Source organism: Oncorhynchus clarkii, chromosome 9 (genome assembly GCF_045791955.1).
Source record: "Oncorhynchus clarkii lewisi isolate Uvic-CL-2024 chromosome 9, UVic_Ocla_1.0, whole genome shotgun sequence".
NCBI classification, from domain to species: domain Eukaryota; kingdom Metazoa; phylum Chordata; class Actinopteri; order Salmoniformes; family Salmonidae; genus Oncorhynchus; species Oncorhynchus clarkii.
The window spans coordinates 6,161,054-6,174,093 of record NC_092155.1 but is presented as its reverse complement, the minus strand read 5'-3'; the positions used below and the strand labels follow the sequence as shown (position 1 = coordinate 6,174,093).

Below are 13,040 nucleotides of genomic sequence, written 5' to 3'. Positions count from 1 at the left end.
TGGTTCTGAACTCTCTGCTGCAGTTATCACTCTAAATAATCATTTCAATGGAGGTATTTTGCACTCAGACTGTAACAACATCACTATTATTATTACCAACATTTATGGGTACTATTTCAAAATTGAAAACGATCCGTTACTTGAATCTTTGGAAAAGCGTATTCTCCGTTGGCTAACCAAGATCCCTAATGCTTTACTTATAGTAGGTCGGGGATTTTAATATTTCTCCGAATCATTTGATTCATAGATGGCCTCCGGAACAGTCCACTTCTATGAATACAAGTTTGAGGCAGTTGATGGAAAGGTTTGATATTCTAGATATTTGGAGAGTAAAGTTTCCTAATGACGAGTCTTTCACTTGTAGTAATAAGAGTCACTCCAAACAATCACCACAGATCTGTGGTTGGTGTCTAAATGTTTTGATAAACAGGCTATTTCTGTTAACATCCTGGTCACTCCTCTTACTGGTCATATAGCTGTTTATACTGACATTACACTGTTTATCTCTGATAATGGCCTTAATGACCATATACAGTGGGGCAAAAAAGTATTTAGTCAGCCACCAATTGTGCAAGTTCTCCCACTTAAAAATATGAGAGAGGCCTGTAATTTTCATCATAGGTACACTTCAACTATGACAGACAAAATGAGAAAAAAAATCCAGAAAATCACATTGTAGGATTTTTAATGAATTTATTTGCAAATTATGGTGGAAAATAAGTATTTTTACACACTTTTGGAAGAAGTCTTTCAATGACAATTCATACAGTAATAACTTGGAGCTTTTTAAATATGAGGTTGGAAAATATTTAAGAAAATATTCTGTTCCGAGCCGCCAGAGTCTCCCGTCTGTCCCTAGCCGCCAGAGTCTCCCGTCTGTCCCTAGCCGCCAGAGTCTCCCGTCTGTCCCGAGCCGCCAGTCTCCCGTCTGTCCCGAGCCGCCAGAGTCTCCCGTCTGTCCCGAGCCACCAGAGTCTCCCGTCTGTCCCGAGCCGCCAAGTCTGTCCCGAGCCGCCAGTCTGTCCCGAGCCGTCAGTCTGTCCCGAGCCGCCAGAGCCTCCCGTCTGTAAGGAGCCGCCAGAGCCGCCATTCAGCCAGGAGCCGCCAGTCTGCCAGGAGCCGCCAGAGCTGCCAGTCTGCCCGGAGCCGCCAGAGCCGCCAGAGTCTCCCTCCAGTCCGGATCCGCCAGAGTCTCCCTCCAGTCCAGAGGTGCCACTCACTACAGACTCGACCATCAGTCCAGTGGCGTCCTCTCATCCGTGGTCGGCGGTGAGGGTTCCCCCTCCAGAGACATTAAGTAAGGGTGAAGTGGAGCGGGGTCCACGTCCCGAGCCTGAACCGCAACCTCGGTTTTATGCCCACCCAGACCCTCCCATATAGTGTTAGCTGTGCGGCCGGGAGTCCGCACCTTTGGGGGGGGGGAGGGTACTGTCACACCCTGACCTTAGTTATCTTTGTTTTCCTTGATATTTTGGTTAGGTCAGGGTATGACATGGGTGATGTATGTGGTTTTGTCTTGTCTAGAGGTTTTGTATGTTTTATGGGTTTGTGACTAGTCTAGGTGTTTCGTGTGTCTATGGTTGCCTAGATTGGTTCTCAATTAGAGGCAGCTGTCTATCGTTGTCTCTGGTTGGGAACCATATTTAGGCAGCCATATTCTGTGGGTATTATGTGGGTGGTTGTTCCTGTGTACAGTGTTTAGTGTTCACGTTACGGGACTGTTTCGTCTTCGTTCCTTTTGTCAGTTTGTTGTTTTTGTTTAGTGTTTAAGTATTCCCATTAAATATGAATTACCATCGCGCTGCATCTTGGTCCTCCTCTCTTTATCCCGAAGACAGTCGTGACAAAATCGTACACATTATATTAGGAATTCTGTCGTTATGAACTCATTTGAATATGGTAGGCTTCAATTACATTTTTTTGAATAATAGTTTTAAGATAAATTGGGCTAAACATTTTTTTTTTAAGAATCCAACTTCAATTTGGAATCTCATTCCTCATTATATCTTCTCCAGCTTTTGGTGACTTCCATTTTATCTTACTTTGTAACTATAATATTGATACGATTCCTACGAAATTATCTGCTTTTCATAGACAAGTATTATTAGCGTGGTCGTTAATATATAAACATAATTTCCCCCCATATAGGTATTTCATTTGGAACAATAAGGACATTTTGTATAGAAACAAGCCTTTATGTTCTAAGAACTGGTTTAATAATCATATCCTAGTGGTGAATCAACTTTATAATGTAGAAGGATTGTTACTCAATTATGAGGACCTTTTATCTTGTTACAATATCCCTGTTGACACCTAGAGAGTTCGCCATAGTCTTTGATGCTGTTACACCTAGAGAGTTCTCCATAGTCTCTGATGCTGTTACACCTAGAGAGTTCTTCATAGTCTTTGATGCTGTTACACCTAGAGAGTTCTCCATAGTCTCTGAAGCTGTAACACCCAAAGAGTTCGCCATAGTCTCTGATGCTGTTATACACCTTACCTCAGCGTCAGGTCAGTCTGTCTCTCTAACCTCAGCGTCAGGTCAGTCTGTCTCTCTAACCTCAGCGTCAGGTCAGTCTGTCTCTCTAACCTCAGGTCAGTCTGTCTCTCTAACCTCAGCGTCAGGTCAGTCTGTCTCTCTAACCTCAGCGTCAGGTCAGTCTGTCTCTCTAACCTCAGCGTCAGGTCAGTCTGTCTCTCTTACCTCAGGATCAGGTCAGTCTGTCTCTCTTACCTCACGTCAGGTCAGTCTGTCTCTCTTACCTCAGGATCAGGTCAGTCTGTCTCTCTTACCTCAGGATCAGGTCAGTCTGTCTCTCTTACCTCAGCGTCAGGTCAGTCTGTCTCTCTTACCTCAGCGTCAGGTCAGTCTGTCTCTCTAACCTCAGCGTCAGGTCAGTCTGTCTCTCTAACCTCAGCGTCAGGTCAGCCTGTCTCTCTAACCTCAGCGTCAGGTCAGTCTGTCTTTCTAACCTCAGCGTCAGGTCAGGCTGTATCTCTTACCTCAGCGTCAGGTCAGTCTGTCTCTCTATACTCAGCGTCAGGTCAGTCCGTCTCTCTTACCTCAGTGTCAGGTCAGTCTGTCTTTCTAACCTCAGCGTCAGGTCAGGCTGTATCTCTTACCTCAGCGTCAGGTCAGTCTGTCTCTCTATACTCAGCGTCAGGTCAGTCTGTCTCTCTATACTCAGCGTCAGGTCAGTCTGTCTCTCCTGCCTCAGCGTCAGGTCAGTCTGTCTCTCTTACCTCAGTGTCAGGTCAGTCTGTCTCTCTAACCTCAGCGTCAGGTCAGTCTGTCTCTCTTACCTCAGGTCAGTCTGTCTCTCTTGCCTCAGTGTCAGGTCAGTCTGTCTCTCTATCCTCAGCGTCAGGTCAGTCTGTCTCTCTTACCTCAGTGTCAGGTCAGTCTGTCTCTCTATCCTCAGCGTCAGGTCAGTCTGTCTCTCTAACCTCAGCGTCAGGTCAGTCCGTCTCTCTAACCTCAGCGTCAGGTCAGTCTGTCTCTCTTACCTCAGCGTCAGGTCAGTCTGTCTCTCTTACCTCAGTGTCAGGTCAGTCTGTCTCTCTTACCTCAGGATCAGGTCAGTCTGTCTCTCTTACTTCAGGATCAGGTCAGTCTGTCTCTCTTACCTCAGCGTCAGGTTAGTCTGTCTCTCTTACCTCAGCGTCAGGTCAGTCTGTCTCTCTAACCTCAGCGTCAGGACAGCCTGTCTCTCTTACCTCAGCGTCAGGTCAGTCTGTCTCTCCTGCCTCAGCGTCAGGTCAGTCTGTCTCTCTATACTCAGCGTCAGGTCAGTCTGTCTCTCTATACTCAGCGTCAGGTCAGTCTGTCTCTCCTGCCTCAGCGTCAGGTCAGTCTGTCTCTCTAACCTCAGCGTCAGGTCAGTCTGTCTCTCTAACCTCAGCGTCAGGTCAGTCTGTCTCTCTAACCTCAGCGTCAGGTCAGTCTGTCTCTCTTACCTCAGCGTCAGGTCAGTCTGTCTCTCCTGCCTCAGCGTCAGGTCAGTCTGTCTCTCTTACCTCAGCGTCAGGTCAGTCTGTCTCTCTATACTCAGCGTCAGGTCAGTCTGTCTCTCTTACCTCAGCGTCAGGTCAGTCAGTCTCTCTTACCTCAGCGTCAGGTCAGTCTGTCTCTCTAACCTCAGCGTCAGGTCAGTCTGTCTCTCTAACCTCAGTGTCAGGTCAGTCTGTCTCTCTATACTCAGCGTCAGGTCAGTCTGTCTCTCTATACTCAGCGTCAGGTCAGTCTGTCTCTCTTACCTCAGCGTCAGGTCAGTCTGTCTCTATATACTCAGCGTCAGGTCAGTCTGTCTCTCTAACCTCAGTGTCAGGTCAGTCTGTCTCCCTATACTCAGCGTCAGGTCAGTCTGTCTCTCTATACTCAGCGTCAGGTCAGTCTGTCTCTCTATCCTCAGCGTCAGATCAGTCTGTCTCTCTATACTCAGCGTCAGGTCAGTCTGTCTCTCTTACCTCAGCGTCAGGTCAGTCAGTCTCTCTTACCTCAGCGTCAGGTCAGTCTGTCTCTCTAACCTCAGCGTCAGGTCAGTCTGTCTCTCTAACCTCAGTGTCAGGTCAGTCTGTCTCTCTATACTCAGCGTCAGGTCAGTCTGTCTCTCTATACTCAGCGTCAGGTCAGTCTGTCTCTCCTGCCTCAGCGTCAGGTCAGTCTGTCTCTCTAACCTCAGCGTCAGGTCAGTCTGTCTCTCTAACCTCAGCGTCAGGTCAGTCTGTCTCTCTAACCTCAGCGTCAGGTCAGTCTGTCTCTCTTACCTCAGCGTCAGGTCAGTCTGTCTCTCCTGCCTCAGCGTCAGGTCAGTCTGTCTCTCTTACCTCAGCGTCAGGTCAGTCTGTCTCTCTATACTCAGCGTCAGGTCAGTCTGTCTCTCTTACCTCAGCGTCAGGTCAGTCAGTCTCTCTTACCTCAGCGTCAGGTCAGTCTGTCTCTATATACTCAGCGTCAGGTCAGTCTGTCTCTCTAACCTCAGTGTCAGGTCAGTCTGTCTCCCTATACTCAGCGTCAGGTCAGTCTGTCTCTCTATACTCAGCGTCAGGTCAGTCTGTCTCTCTATCCTCAGCGTCAGATCAGTCTGTCTCTCTATACTCAGCGTCAGGTCAGTCTGTCTCTCTAACCTCAGGTCAGTCTGTCTTACCTCAGCGTCAGGTCAGTCTGTCTCTCTTACCTCAGGTCAGTCTGTCTTACCTCAGCGTCAGGTCAGTCTGTCTCTCTATCCTCAGCGTCAGATCAGTCTGTCTCTCTATACTCAGCGTCAGGTCAGTCTGTCTCTCTAACCTCAGGTCAGTCTGTCTTACCTCAGCGTCAGGTCAATCTGTCTCTCTTACCTCAGTGTCAGGTCAGTCTGTCTCTCTAACCTCAGGTCAGTCTGTCTTACCTCAGCGTCATGTCAGTCTGTCTCTCTTACCTCAGCGTCAGGTCAGTCTGTCTCTCTTACCTCAGTGTCAGGTCAGTCTGTCTCTCTAACCTCAGGTCAGTCTGTCTTACCTCAGCGTCATGTCAGTCTGTCTCTCTTACCTCAGCGTCAGGTCAGTCTGTCTCTCTTACCTCAGCGTCAGGTGTGACTTTAGCTGCCTTCCACTGAATGCAGGGAGACATTTTGTAATAATTTTTACAGCAGCTCAACCAGTGACATTTTGATGAGAAATAATAGTATTTATTGTTTGTGGACTTGGACAAAAGGGGAACATTTCCTGGTTCAAGTGTGGCTGATAGTGGGATGTAAATTCTCACAATCTGTTTTTAGTCTGCTTGTTTAGCGTAACTGAATGAAAATGTGCTAATTATCAATGATATGGATAATAGATCTAAAACAGATGATGGAGACTAATTGGACAATCAATCAATCAATCAATCAATTGAAACCTGTCCTGTTCACTGAGCACATGGAGTGGAGGTTTGAAAACTGGAACAAGGCTGACCCCTGCTGGTGAAATTATTCTACAACACTGTATGAAAATCCTTCAGGTATGTTTAGAGACATGGTATCTTCTTGACCAGCTCCAGGTATGTTTAGAGACATGGTAGCTTCTTGACCAGCTCCAGGTATGTTTAGAGACATGGTAGCTTCTTGACCAGCTCCAGGTATGTTTAGAGACATGGTAGCTTCTTGACCAGCTCCAGGTATGTTTAGAGACATGGTAGCTTCTTGACCAGCTCCAGGTATGTTTAGAGACATGGTAGCTTCTTGACCAGCTCCAGGTATGTTTAGAGACATGGTAGCTTCTTGACCAGCTCCAGGTATGTTTAGAGACATGGTAGCTTCTTGACCAGCTCCAGGTATGCTTAGAGACATGGTAGCTAGCTGGTATGCTGGACCATGGCTGGTGGGATAAATAAATACAGTAGGGGAAGAGCTGGAGCGCGTGCTACGAACGGGTGCTGCTATGGTGACCAGCGAGCTGAGACAAGACGGGGCTTTACCTAGCAAAGACTTATAGATGACCTGGAGCCAGTGAGTGAAGCGAGGGCCAGCCGACGACAGTGTACAGGTCGCAGTGGTGGGCAGTATATGGGGCTTTGGTGACAAAACGGATGGCACTGTGATAGACTGCATCCAATTTGTTGAGTGGAGTGTTGGAGGCTATTTTGTAAATGACATCGCCATCCGTTTAAAATAGCGCACATGGAATCATCACCCAAAAAGTGTTAAACAAATCAAAATATATTTTATATTTGAGATACTTTAAAGTAGCCACCCTTTGTCTTGATGACAGCTTTGCACACTCTTGGCATTCTCTCAACCAGTTTCATGAGGTAGTCACCTGGAATGCATTTCAATTAACTGTCTACTACACCTGTTGTATTCAGCTGTCGGCGCATGTGACTAATAACATTTTATTTGAGGGTTGCAGAGATGGCAGGTGCAGTGGAAGAGACACGCTAAGGGCAGGCATGTATTTCAAGTACAGAGGAAAGTCGTGTAGGGGAGGACGGCAGGAAGGCACAGAAGAGAGGAGGCTAATTTTACAAGATTAAGGGGTTGAGACCTTAAATGTGATAGGAAAGCATCCAACGGGAAAGTGTGAATGTTGCCAGGAAACAGAGACTCTGGAGCATGTATAGCTACAGTGTGTTCAGTATCAGAGGGAAAGAGAGAGGCTGAGATCTATTATGAGGGACAAGGGTATACAGGAAAGTAGTTTAAAGAGTATATTGACAAGAACGTCTTAGATATAGTCTAAAATATTTTGCTATCTTTTTTTAAGAGCAACGGGGCTGGAAGGTAGGATTTAGTTTCTCCCAGTTCCTCCACTACGGTAGGAGGCGGTAACGCACCATGACATTGGACAACAACTGCTGATAAACATCCGTCACCGGGTCACAGCCAGCGACGGATGAGAATATATTTGTTATTTTGAACCTTTATTCAACTAGGCAAGTCAGCCAATATGAAGACTTCTTTGCCCTTCTGGTTGTGTACAATGTCAATGATCGGAATATCATCAACATCTAGTGATACAGTTGGTAAGTAAGTTAGCTTGCTAGGACTAATGTGGATTATATACAGTTTCTGTAGCATTGAACACGGCCCGGTTTCCCGAAAGCATCGGATAGGATACGACGGTTCTAACGATAAACGTAGCCTTAAGATGCTTCTTGTAAAACTGGGGCCAAATCAAAGTTCATTTGTCGTGCACACTGATTTGCAGGTGTAACATCTTGCTGTCATGGTCAGGTATTGCTATTAACTGTGGTTACATTTCTTCAGTCCCTTCCTAAAGCTTTTAACCGAAACAAGGGCACGGAATAGGCTTTGTTATTGTTTCAACAGCTGATTGCTGCTTTAAAGAAATGTCTGCAGGTAACTGTTCAGGATAACTATTAAAGGCCCAATGCAGTCAAACATGTGATATTCCTCTCCTGTGTTTTATATTTACACACTGAGGTTGGAATAATGCTGTGGAAATGTGAAAATTATGATTATGCCATTTTAGTGTTGGAGATGCCACTTCTATTCTATCACAAAAAAAAACATGATCTCTTTAACTTAACTTAAGTTACCCAGAAATGATTTGATCTTCAGATTGGACCATTTAAAAGTGTCTCCTGAGGTCTCCTAGCATCATGTGAAAGCTCTCACTAAAGAGAGATCAGCTGTCTGTGGAAATGCAGCCTTTTTTCATATCTGTGATTGATTCAAACACCTCCGATCAACTCATCAATAAAACCGATTGTTCGAATTGATCCCTACTATTTAGTGAGACGCTTTATTGAATTGTGTATGAGAGTAAAGTTCACATTTGTAGGATTGATGTTAGTCAATGTTCATAGACCATTTCATGGTTCAAATGACCTTAGCTGTTGTGGGAGTCACTATCCACCTGCTCAACATTCAGTAGGCATATGTCTTGCTTTGTCTCAAAGTATATGAATCTGTAATCTGTTTTTCTCACGGACAGTTCAACCCATTGTGGCCTTAGTTGGTGATGACGTCATCCTACCTTGCACCCTGAGACACACCGTCAGTGCTGTGCATCAGTCAGTAGAGTGGCAGAGACCGGACCTAAAACCAAAAGAGGTCCATCTTTACAGAGATGAGAAGGACGATCTGGTGCTCCAGAATCCAGTCTTCAGGGGAAGGACGTCACTGTTCAAAGAAGAACTAGAGAACGGCAACACTAGTTTAAAGTTGACCAGAGTGAAACTCTCTGATGCTGGAAACTACACCTGTTACATTCCACTGCTGGACCACCAGAAAACCATCATTCAACTCCTTGTTGGTGAGTCAACACACCTGCTGACCACCCAAACCCCCTTAGGAGACAGATCTCATGAAATCAAGGGTGAGTTCAATGTCAAGTCCATTGCATGATGAGTATTAGTTCCATACTGTAGATTGGTTAGACTACATACTTACCTTAACCCAAGTCCATGTAACTGTGGTATACGGTCTGATATCACAAACATTATAAACTAGGTGGTTTGAGCCCTGAATGCTGATTGGCTGAAAGCCGTGGTATACAGTCTAATATCACAAATATTATAAACTAGGTGGTTTGAGCCCTGAATGCTGATTGGCTGAAAGCTGTGGTATACGGTCGGATATCACAAACATATTAAACTAGGTGGTTTGAGCCCTGAATGCTGATTGGCTGAAAGCCGTGGTATATCTGTATAGGTGCTGTGTCCAGACCAGTTATCATCATTGAGGGAATGGAAGGCGATGAGGTGGTCCTGCGCTGTGAGGCTGACAGGCTGCTACCCAGAGCCTGTCATGGAGTGGTTTGACGCTCAGGGACGTGTCCTCCCTGCTGCTGGACCTACAGAGACGTCCAGAGACCGTGAAGGCTGCTACCCAGAGCCTGTCATGGAGTGGTGTGACGCTCAGGGACGTGTCCTCCCTGCTGCTGGACCTACAGAGACGTCCAGAGACCGTGAAGGCTGCTACACTGTGACAAGCCATGTCATCGTCCCGAACTCTGACAACAACACCTTCACCTGTCGCGTTCAACAGTTGGAGATCAAACACATGAAGGAGAGACAGGTTCATGTTCCAGGTGAGTCTGTTTTGGATATTTGAATGAAGGCACTATCTGTAAAAAATGTCCTGTTTTAAAAGTCATTTCATGTGTAATAAGCATTAGGTATTGTAATAATTCTACATCCTGTGTTTCAGATCAAATGTTTCCTAGGACTTGTCATTCCTGCTGGCTGACAGTTCTTGTAGCAGTTCTTGGAGCAGTTCTTGTTGAAGCTGTAGCTGTAGCTGGAGGTCTCCTCTACCTGTTGATAAAAAAAGGGATATTGACCTTCAGAAAGGTAAGTCACACTTCCTGGTGTGGTAGTGTTATGGGGTGGAGTTACTTCCTGGTGTGGTAGTGTTATGGGGTGGAGTTACTTCCTGGTGTGGTAGTGTTATGTGGTGGATCTACTACTTTATCACCTGAAGGTACCATGTTCATCTGTACAAACAATAGTACACACACAACATAAACACCAGCCGTCATACCGCTCACGAAGGAGACGCGTTCTGTCTCCCAGAGATGAATGTACTTTGGTGCGAAAAGTGCAAATCAATCTCAGAACTACAGCAAACGACCTTGGGAAGATGCTGGAGGAAACAGGTACAAAAGTATCTATATCCACAGTAAAACGAGTCCAATAGCGACATAACCTGAAAGGCCGCTCAGCAAGGAAGAAGCCACTGTAGCTGTAATGAATACAACCACCCCTGTAGTTGTAATGAATGAGGACAACCACCCCTGTAGCTGTAATGAATGAGTACAACCACCACTGTAATGAATGAGTACAACCACCCCTGTAGCTGTAATGAATGAGTACAACCACCCCTGTAGCTGTAATGAATGAGGACAACTACCACTGTAGCTGTAATGAATGAGTACAACCACCCCTGTAGCTGTAATGAGTACAACCACCACTGTAGCTGTAATGAATGAGTACAACCACCACTGTAGTTGTAATGAATGAGGACAACCACCCCTGTAGCTGTAATGAATGAGTACAACCACCCCTGTAGCTGTAATGAATGAGGACAACCACCCCTGTAGCTGTAATGAATGAGGACAACCACCACTGTAATGAATGAGTACAACCACCCCTGTAGCTGTAATGAATGAGTACAACCACCACTGTAATGAATGAGGACAACCACCCCTGTAGCTGTAATGAATGAGTACAACCACCACTGTAATGAATGAGTACAACCACCACTGTAGCTGTAATGAATGAGTACAACCACCACTGTAGCTGTAATGAATGAGTACAACCACCACTGTAGCTGTAATGAATGAGTACAACCACCCCTGTAGCTGTAATGAATGAGTACAACCACCCCTGTAGCTGTAATGAATGAGTACAACCACCACTGTAGCTGTAATGAATGAGTACAACCACCACTGTAGCTGTAATGAATGAGTACAACCACCCCTGTAGTTGTAATGAATGAGGACAACAACCACTGTAGCTGTAATGAATGAGTACAACCACCCCTGTAATGAATGAGTACAACCACCACTGTAGCTGTAATGAATGAGTACAACTACTGTAATGAATGAGGACAACCACCACTGTAGCTGTAATGAATGAGTACAACCACCCCTGTAGCTGTAATGAATGAGTACAACCACCCCTGTAGCTGTAATGAATGAGTACAACCACCACTGTAGCTGTAATGAATGAGTACAACCACCACTGTAATGAATGAGTACAACCACCACTGTAGCTGTAATGAATGAGGACAACCACCACTGTAGCTGTAATGAATGAGTACAACCACCCCTGTAGCTGTAATGAATGAGTACAACCACCACTGTAGCTGTAATGAATGAGTACAACCACCACTGTAGCTGTAATGAGTACAACCACCCCTGTAGCTGTAATGAGTACAACCACCCCTGTAGCTGTAATGAGTACAACCACCCCTGTAGCTGTAATGAGTACAACCACCCCTGTAGCTGTAATGAATGAGGACAACCACCACTGTAGCTGTAATGAATGAGTACAACCACCACTGTAGCTGTAATGAATGAGTACAACCACCACTGTAGCTGTAATGAATGAGTACAACCACCCCTGTAATGAATGAGTACAACCACCACTGTAGCTGTAATGAGTACAACCACCACTGTAGCTGTAATGAGTACAACCACCCCTGTAGCTGTAATGAATGAGTACAACCACCACTGTAGCTGTAATGAGTACAACCACCCCTGTAGCTGTAATGAATGAGTACAACCACCACTGTAGCTGTAATGAACGAGTACAACCACCCCTGTAGCTGTAATGAATGAGGACAACCACCCCTGTAGCTGTAATGAATGAGTACAACCACCACTGTAGCTGTAATGAATGAGGACAACCACCACTGTAGCTGTAATGAATGAGTACAACCACCACTGTAGCTGTAATGAATGAGTACAACCACCACTGTAGCTGTAATGAATGAGTACAACCACCACTGTAGCTGTAATGAATGAGGACAACAACCACTGTAGCTGTAATGAATGAGTACAACTACTGTAATGAATGAGTACAACCACCCCTGTAATGAATGAGTACAACCACCACTGTAGCTGTAATGAATGAGGACAACAACCACTGTAGCTGTAATGAATGAGTACAACTACTGTAATGAATGAGTACAACCACCCCTGTAATGAATGAGTACAACCACCACTGTAGCTGTAATGAGTACAACCACCACTGTAGCTGTAATGAGTACAACCACCACTGTAGCTGTAATGAGGACAACCACCACTGTAGCTGTAATGAATGAGTACAACTACCACTGTAGCTGTAATGAATGAGTACAACAACCACTGTAGCTGTAATGAATGAGTACAACCACCACTGTAGCTGTAATGAATGAGTACAACCACCACTGTAGCTGTAATGAATGAGTACAACCACCACTGTAGCTGTAATGAATGAGTACAACCACCACTGTAGCTGTAATGAATGAGGACAACCACCACTGTAGCTGTAATGAGTACAACCACCACTGTAGCTGTAATGAATGAGGACAACCACCACTGTAGCTGTAATGAATGAGTACTACAACCACTGTAATGAATGAGGACAACCACCACTGTAGCTGTAATGAATGAGTACAACCACCACTGTAGCTGTAATGAATGAGTACAACCACCACTGTAGCTGTAATGAATGAGTACAACCACCACTGTAGCTGTAATGAATGAGGACAACCACCACTGTAGCTGTAATGAATGAGTACAACCAGCACTGTAATGAATGAGTACAACCACCACTGTAGCTGTAATGAATGAGGACAACCACCCCTGTAGCTGTAATGAATGAGTACAACCACCACTGTAATGAATGAGTACAACCACCCCTGTAGCTGTAATGAATGAGTACAACCACCACTGTAGCTGTAATGAATGAGTACAACCACCACTGTAGCTGTAATGAATGAGTACAACCACCACTGTAGCTGTAATGAATGAGTACAACCACCACTGTAGCTGTAATGAGTACAACCACCACTCTAGCTGTAATGAGTACAACCACCACTGTAGCTGTAATGAATGAGGACAACAACCACTGT

At 45.4% G+C, this 13,040-nt stretch overlaps 1 protein-coding gene across 1 annotated transcript in view; it reads right to left on the bottom strand.

Annotated features, from left to right (window-relative positions):
• The window catches only part of LOC139415801 (serine/threonine-protein kinase 26-like), a 24,981-nt gene extending 15,351 nt beyond the window's left edge, over window positions 1-9,630 (bottom strand). Inside the window, exons 1-2 of the mRNA XM_071163899.1 lie at window positions 9,367-9,630; window positions 8,307-9,273 (exon numbers count right to left, since the gene is read on the bottom strand). The gene's annotated coding sequence lies outside the window, so the exon portion shown is untranslated. The remainder of the gene's footprint in view (window positions 1-8,306; window positions 9,274-9,366) is intronic.
• Between the last annotated feature and the right edge of the window lie 3,410 nt (window positions 9,631-13,040).